Source organism: Diaphorina citri, unplaced genomic scaffold, assembly GCF_000475195.1.
Source record: "Diaphorina citri unplaced genomic scaffold, Diaci psyllid genome assembly version 1.1 scaffold26, whole genome shotgun sequence".
NCBI lineage: Eukaryota > Metazoa > Arthropoda > Insecta > Hemiptera > Psyllidae > Diaphorina > Diaphorina citri.
In genome coordinates, this window is record NW_007377464.1 from 250,254 (window position 1) to 258,010 (window position 7,757).

Below are 7,757 nucleotides of genomic sequence, written 5' to 3' on the forward strand. Positions count from 1 at the left end.
GTTAGTTGCTACTTGTGATTGTTTGTGGGAAAAATTATTTTTTGAATCCTACGCACTCGAAATGATTCGCTCTTCCCAGGGAGAGCCATCCCTTGACGAAACTTTTGCTAGTATGTCCGAATAGCAATCATCGAACAACATCAACTTTAATTTTATTATTTCTTTGTTTTGTTTCAGGTCCCAATCATCTTTGTTTTTTGTGCTTATTTTTGATGACACACTAATGACTTTTCTCTACTCTTTTTTACTATACAGGTTATTTCTCGTTTTTACCAACTTTTTCCTCTTGCTTTCCATTTCCTTCTCCTTGAATATTGTCTCTAATGTATTTTCTTGTTTCCTCAATATTTCATCAATTAATAATTACTTATATTCTGTCCACAGTTGTCAACTTATGCTATCACCATGACCTTGATAGACGCGATCCCTGATTTTGTCTTTGATAATGTGACGTCAAAAAGTGATTGTCAAATTAAAAAATCAAGTTTAATGGACAACTAGTAGATTGTCAGAAGGATAAAGAAAAAGCAGGAAATGCTTTTAATAAATACTTCTCTGAAGTAGGTAAGAAAGTATCAGAATCTATAATTCATCATGTCTTTTCCTATAATCCTAATTCTACCTCCCATCCCTCTTCTTCCGCTCATCCTACTTCTTCCTCTAGTCCCATTTCTTCCTCTAATCCCACTTCTTCCTCTAGTCCCATTTCTTCCACTCATCCCACTTCTTCCTCTAATCCCAGTTTTTCCTCTAATCCCAGTTTTTCCTCTAATCCCACTTCTTCCACTCATCCTACTTCTTCCTCTAATCCCATTTCTTCCTCTAATCCCACTTCTTCCTCTAGTCCCATTTCTTCCACTCATCCCACTTCTTCCTCTAATCCCAGTTTTTCCTCTAATCCCACTTCTTCCGCTCATCCCATTTCTTCTGCTCAAATTCCTCTTCAATACTCATCATTTTCTAGGGTGACTGAGTGTGAAGTAGTTAAGCACATAAAAAAGTTAAAAAATAATACATCACCAGGATTTGATCAAATTCAAAATAAAACTTTAAAAGAAGTTGCATCAAACATATCTAAACCTTTGGCTCATATAATAAATTTAAGTTTCGAAAAGTGTACTGTACCAAAAATTTATAAAAGAGCAACTGTGATACCAATTTTTAAAAAGGGTGACAGGACTGACATGACTAACTATCGACCTATATCTATGTGTACTGGGTTTAGTAAGATCATGGAGAAATGCGTACATACTAGACTTGACTATTACATAACTAAACACAACATACTCAACACACGACAGTACGGGTTTAGGAAAGGGGTGGGGACTGAAGACGCACTACTAGACATTACTAACTACCTACATGAACAGTTAAATGCTGGTAAAAAAGTTCTTGGTGCATTTTTAGACATTAGTAAAGCGTACGATTCCATAAATCACCAAGAACTTTTGAACCAGCTATTTAACATAGGACTGACTGACAAAACTTTGGACTGGTTTAGGTCTTACTTGACGGATAGGGAACAGAGCATTAAACTGAATACTTTTTTGACTCAGACGATTACGTGTCATCCCTACTCTATTCCACAAGGGACGATCTTAGGACCTAGCCTATTTAATATATATATTAATGACCTACCAACAATAACATCTGGTAGAGTTTTCTCTTATGCGGATGACACAGTAATTGTATACTCGACTAATGACTGGACCACGACTCACAATACTGCTCGACACGACTTAACAACTGTTCAGGATTGGTATTTGTCAAAATCACTAAAACTGAACTTTGACAAATCCAACTACATGACTTTTTCACTTACTGAACATGGACAACCTCATGACTCAACATTGACCATACCTGACAGATTTAACAATACACCCATTACTATCACACGGACAAAAACAATCAGACATCTAGGCGTACGACTTGACAATAACTTGAAATGGACTGACCATGCCAAACAACTTAAAAACAAACTCAGACACTTAATGTACATTTTCAACAATCTTAGACCCATTGTATCATACTCATTCTTAAAACAAATGTATTATGCCCTCGCCCAATCCCTTTTACAATATTGTCTCGTTGCTTGGGGAGGTGCATATGCAAATGTCATAACACCATTACAACGTACGCAAAATATACTTCTAAGAATCATTCTAAAAAAACACAGACTTTTCCATACAGAAACACTTTACGAAATATACAAAGTACCTAACATACAGGACATATACATACAAAAACTGACATACTTTTCATTAAAACAATCGACACACTGGACATTTATGACTAATACTTACAATACCAGACGACCAACACAAGTGCGCATAAACCCAGTACACAAATCACTAACCATGAGACATTTTACATACTTGGGAAAGAAAATCTACAATTTGCTGCCTCAGTCACTCAAGGATCAGGCACAGATTTCAGACAACAAAAGAAACAGAATATTAGTACAAAAATGGTTACTTGAGGATCAAAATAAGGAAACAATTATGAACCTTTTAAAATAAATAAAAAGGGAAAAAATATTGGTATCTACCTACTTAACTATAAAATTGTATTAGAAAGTAAACAAGAGAAATTCAAACTTTCGGCTTTTTTTGGCAGTACATAAACCATAGCCTGGCACATACTTATAATAAGTAAATCAGGCTATGGGGTAACTTCTATAAATTTCCATCCATCAAAACAGCATAGGTGTCATCAGATATTTTTTTTTTTTTTTTTTTTTCTCCAATTTATTGTACCTACCTTTATGATATAAATAAAAATAAATGAAGTATTATGAAAAAAAAAAAAAAAAAATTATAAGAACCAATAGATCTAACAGTATTCATAGAGCCAAATCTACTATCTGGATATCAGGTTGAAGAGATAGGCGAATATAATAAAAGAAGATGGGAAAAGAGAGAAAGAAGAAAGAGCAAAAGGAATAGAAAAAAAATGGAACAGGTGAAGAGACAAGAAAAAAGGTCAAGGAAACTTCAGGTCATATTTTGAAGCCATTGTAGAGTTATTATGTTTGAAATATTTACTCGCAACACAAACCTGTCAATATTGTGCCCCCCATACCTGTGAATTTGAAGGATATAAAAGCTTGGGTGATGCCAGCCTAGTTAGCTTAGGTGGTAGTGCGTCTGCCTTGTAAGCGCTGGGCCGCGGGTTCGATTCCCGCCCGGGGCGGATTTTATCCTGATGGGATAATGTTCGTTCTCGGAACGGCTGGCTTTCCCCTATCCTGTCTTCCTTCTCTCTTCGATTTCGGGACGATAAGACCATAGCAGTTACAGTTCCCTCTGTCAAACCTCTAAAAAAGCTTGGGTGATATTTTCTTCTTGTTCGTTGTATAATGCTTTCACCCCGACTTATTTAAGGACCAGAATCTTAAATTTTTGGGATCAGGTATTATTATTTGGGCTATAAATAAGGCCTCTACAAAGTTTCATGTCCTTCTAGGTCACCTAGGGCTACTGAACAAAAATCGACCTTGAGACAAAACCAGACAAGTTAGCCAAGAGAATTTCACTGTCGTTTTAGATCACAAACTTTTTTTTTTTTTTAAGAGGTTTGACAGGGGGAACTGTAACTGCTATGGTCTTATCGTCCGGAAATCGAAGAGAGAAGGAAGACAGGATAGGAGAAAGCCAGCCATTCCGAGAACGAACATTATCCCATCAGGATAGAATCCGCCCCGGGCGGGGATCGAACCCGCGGCCTAGCGCTTACAAGGCAGACGCACTACCAACTAAGCTAACTAGGCTGGCGATCACAAACGAAACGTTTGAAAAACACCGAGAACGGGATTTTTTCGATAGGTCTGGGATGCATGTAAGCGGTAGGCCGCGGGTTCCATTTTCGCCCGGGGCGGATTTTACCCTAAACAGATAAGTTTCGATCTCGGAAAGGCTGGCTTTCTCCAATGCCGTCTTCCTTTCTTTGCTTTCGAAAGATAAGACTTTAGCAGTTATTATTTTATGACCAGATGTTCGTGAGTTGAAAAACCAATAAATGGAAACTTATTATTAAATAAAATTACTATAACGAGCTATTCCTAAGTAAAATCAGTACAAATGATAAATTAATGTATGTACATAAATATGTAATATAAGACTAAAAAAATCCTACAATATAATTAAATATACCATATTTTTATACTATCGGCAGACACTGAAAAGTCCGTTTCAGCCAACAGTGTTTACAGGGGCGGAGGGAAAACAAAAAACCTAATTAAACGTAATGCTTTCCTAATAGACCAGTTGCGTTTACTTAGTGAGGTTTCAAAGTCAAAGAGCAGAAAAAATGAGGAAAAACAGAATTTTTCTTTTTCTTCTACGATTTCAAGATCCGGAGATAAATCGATTTAAAAAATACCGGTAAATCTTGAACTCTGACGTCAAGGCATACGCGATGACGTCACATCAAATGTCTCGAGCAAAGCTCCCTACAGGCAACACATTAATGTGTTTGTGCGCATGCATTTCTGCGCAATTGACGTGTTTGTTCACATACGTTTCTGCTCATTTCCTGAACTGAAGTCAGTTTTTGCACTCTTTTATTAGAACGGCAAATAAAACTTGAATTTTTGACCTTTTACAGTTATTTTTTCGGAGTTTTGACCTCAGATTTGGATTTTTCACAACCTTTTTCATAGAAATCGACCTTTTTTTTTCATTCATAAATTTTGCAACTGCTCTATTATAGGATAAGGAAAGTAAAAATCAGTACAAATCAGAGGCGACGCGTAAGATGGGGGGTTAGAGGTTTCAACTTGGACCCCCACTGGTCGACGCTTGTTCAGTGCTCTGGGAGGTGGCAGAGGGGGTGGATGTGGTGCTTGTCTCCGGCACTGATGAGGGAGGGACTGGAGAGGGCCCCGCGGAGTCTTTACTGCAACCCGCCGCGTCTGAAATTAGAAGTAAAACCAGAGACATTTAAAATTTTGAAAAAGCTCAAAAAGAGTTCGCCAATTCTCAGGACTTTGATCACACACTTGTGAATTTGAAGAAAATGAAACTTCGCATATTTGCTCCGCTATAACTCGTCATTCTCTGGTCCGATTTTGATTAAATTTAGAATGCGAGTTTAAAACATCAGGGCAAGTCGATAATTGAAATATGAGGTCCCAGAACTGAGCGAGGCCGATTTTTGGCCTGAACGTTTCAGAGTACAATAGAAGAGTCATCATCATTAAGTCATAAACCCTTGCGAAATTTGGGCCAAAGTCGCACAAACTTAATATTGTTCGGCCGTTACGGTGTGTTTATGTACCGGGCTAGGATGAGCTCGGACGACGTGAGATAGCTGTTCCGGCGGCAATTTTTAAAATTTATTTTATATTTATTTTTGTTTGCTTTGTAATTTGGGGCTAATGACAATCGAAGTCGTGCCCCTTTTAAAATAAATTTATGAAAAAAGCTTTGTAATTCGCTTGTTTTTAATAGCTAATATAAATGAAAAGTATAATATAAACGTGCAAACTAAAGATAAAAAGTAAAAAATGAACGATCCGCTACAACAACAACAACTGAACAACAGTAAAGATACCTAATATGAAAATAATAAAATAATTAAATTTTTGACTTTAAAATTAATTTGTATGAACGCCTAGTATCTTTCTGTGTATGCAATGTGCAATGAACAAAACATTACTGTGATGTTAGTAGTCGGAGAGCGTGGGCTTAGGATCTGATTTGTGATTCGAGTCTAAGTCATGAAATTTCAAACCACTTGTGACAAGCATATTATATTTTGTCCATGTAGGCTGAACTTGGTTAAAATTCCATTCCCTTTCACTCACATAAATAAAATTTGCTGTACCTACTGTTATTAATTAAACCCATGAAATACACGAGACCTTATTTAGACTGCTGGGGTAAAGGGACTTTTTTGTCTCATTCGAGCAGGATGAACAAGGTACATTGAGAAAAAAAAACTAGGGTGCCGGAAGCCCAATCTGGTGACTGGGTTCCAGAACTCTAATATAGAACTCTACATCGGTAAGCTCGACACTATAATATAGCATTCCAACAACCTAAATCAGGGGAAGTAACCCAATAAGAGAGTTCTTCCACCCTAACTTGTGGCACCCTTCTTCAGCACCAAATTTCCACTATGTAGGACTATATTATAGGTACTGGGAAAAAGCTCTGACAATGATACCTTGAGTAGTAGGTATCGAAAGATCACCAATATAACATCTTTTTAATGGAAATTGTCTTGATAAAGATATTACTGTTTTTCTTTTTCTTCTGACTTTAATTTTTTAAATATTTAACTATTCTTAAAAAAAAAGAAAAAAAAAATGGTACTTGTTCAGAAGTCACGCTTCTGGATAATGTAAATGTAAATGCAGTTTCTTTGTTATTATGTCACAACTTTGGTGCTCACTGCAGCATTGTAGGATTTTCCCAATATCTCAATAATCCTAAAATCCAATGTTTACCTTTTTTATGGAGGTTTTTCCTCTATTTTGATTAGGCAAATTTGAAAGATTTTTTTTTCTTAGGTACTTTTAACTTGCGAGTTTATTATTATTATTATTATTAATTTATTTTTTGGGTTCCCTTTACATTTGCTGGGAATTATTATTACTTGGTTCTGCTTTTTTTTTCTCTTTAACTTGGAAATTTTTTTCTGTTTAAATTTGAGTTTATTTGAGGGCTTTTTTCTTTCAAATTTCGTGAGAAGTTTTTTGAGAAAGCCTACAGCGTTATTTTCCTTTCTTTTTCCTTGTTCCTTTTTACGACAGAGATGAAACGAGGGTGGGAGGGGCGCAGAGGTCTAAAACAAAACAAAATGAAAAACAAACCAAATTAAAAATAAATATAAGACAACATAATAACAGGGATTGGGGCAGAATTGGGGGGGAGGGGTAAAGTTAAAATAATTCAAAATGAAATGAACAAATTAAAAACTTAAAAATAAAAATGAACGGGGAACAGATTTGAAAGTTATGGTCTATAATTAAACAAAATAAAATACTTTAACAAAAAAGAAATACTAATAATAATTAATAATAGATAATAATTAATAAATATTAAATAAAAAAAGTAATAATAATAACATAACATCCTATCAACAAATATGGAACGAAATCATTAAATAAATACCAAATTTAAAAACCTAAATAGATAAATGAATTGAAAATGGAGGATTTTACCCATTTTAAACATAGGTAGATTGGGGGGGGAAGTATTGGTAACTACCTAAAATAAAAACATACCTTTAACCCATTAAATACCCTCCTACACCTGACATTTACTTCCAGAATAAAAGAACGTAGCATTCTTCCAGGGAATCAGCTTTCTTCCAGGGAAAAATGTCTACCTGAGAAATCATTTAGAGAGACAAGCTGGGTCCGTCGCTCCGGAAATTTTTCAGCCCGTAGTTTATTCGATCGTGATCAAATTCCCGGAGGGACGGACCCAGCTTGTTATTTGTAATAATAAAGGAAGGACGGACTAAAAAGGGAATTTTCCCGGGTTACATAATAATTTTCAACTCCCACACACCATGATGCACTGGGAAATGGGATTTTTAGTTTTAATTTTACGAGCTTAGAGGGAAAAAAGTTTGGAATTTTGTGAACATCGAGGGGAGGAAAAGGGGAGAGATTGGGAGGGGAAAAAGGGAGAGATTGGAAATCCAGAATGATCCCTGGATTAAATTCTGCGGTTGGGTGGAAGAGCTCCTTTTGGGGAATCCTGCTGAATAAAGAGGGGAGGAATAGGAGGGAGAGAACTAAGAAA